The following is a 1,010-nucleotide window of genomic DNA, read 5'->3' as shown; positions in this document are numbered from 1 at the left end:
CGGCCGCCGGCTTCCGGCGCCGCTTCCGGTACCCCACCGCCCCCGCCGGCTGGAGCCGCCAGGCGCACAGCGCCCCCTGGCGGGCGGGCGGGCTCGCGGCAGGGCTCGCGCCGCGCGCGCGGCGGTACCGTTAGGGTTTAAAAAAATCCGGAAAGTTTGCAGCACACACACACACACCCCACCCCCCGTTTTTTATTTGCGTGCATTGCAAAAAAGCGGGCAGCCCCGCGCTGGGTTTCTTTGGTAGGTGTCAAGAGCAGCAAGAGTTTATAGCGGTGCACGAATTTGCTCGTTTTTATCGTCGTTTTTCGGGAAAAAAAGAAAAAAAGGCATCGAACGCGCGCCGCGTGCACGAAGGAAGAGAAGGAGTTTGCGTCTGAAAATCCAGCGAGCCTGGTGGCGGTGCAAAGAGGCAAGCTCTGCCGCATTCGAGGTGCTGAGCGCCCTGGAAAACACCCCGGGCCGCCTTAGCCTCCTCGAGCATTGCCAAAAAATAAGCGGAAAAACGAGAAAAAAAGGTGCAGCGGGGTCAAATAGGGCTGGGGACGATGGCCCGCAGCCAGTAATGAATTGGGAGCAAAGCGGGGTGGTGCCGCTCGTCTGCGGTGGGGCTGTGGGCACGGAAGGGGCTGGGGGAGCAGGGGCTCCTCGTTGCTTCTCCGTGGACGTGGGGGGGGGGGGGGGGGCTCCTGCTTTCAACCTTGGCCTTGGTGGTGTGCTCAGAGGAGCTTGGACTTGGAAGCGTGTTGCGGATGTGAAAAACAGACCTCGGTTGCCATCTGTTGCGACTGAGGAGGCGCAGACCACCGGGGGACCCCGGTTTCCCTGTACGAGGGGCTCCCCAAAGACACTCGTGGAGCTGCTGGGGGACAGCCCACGCAAGAGGAGACGCGGGACGGCGGCAGGAAGGAGCCCCCTCTGCGAAAAGGTCGGAGCGATTTAAAAAAAATCCTCTCGGAGCCGCGCCGGGAGCGGGGTGCGGGCAGGGGGCTTGGAGGGGTCCCCGGCTC

Source organism: Aptenodytes patagonicus, chromosome 23 (genome assembly GCF_965638725.1).
Source record: "Aptenodytes patagonicus chromosome 23, bAptPat1.pri.cur, whole genome shotgun sequence".
NCBI classification, from domain to species: domain Eukaryota; kingdom Metazoa; phylum Chordata; class Aves; order Sphenisciformes; family Spheniscidae; genus Aptenodytes; species Aptenodytes patagonicus.
This window is presented reverse-complemented; position numbering follows the sequence as displayed.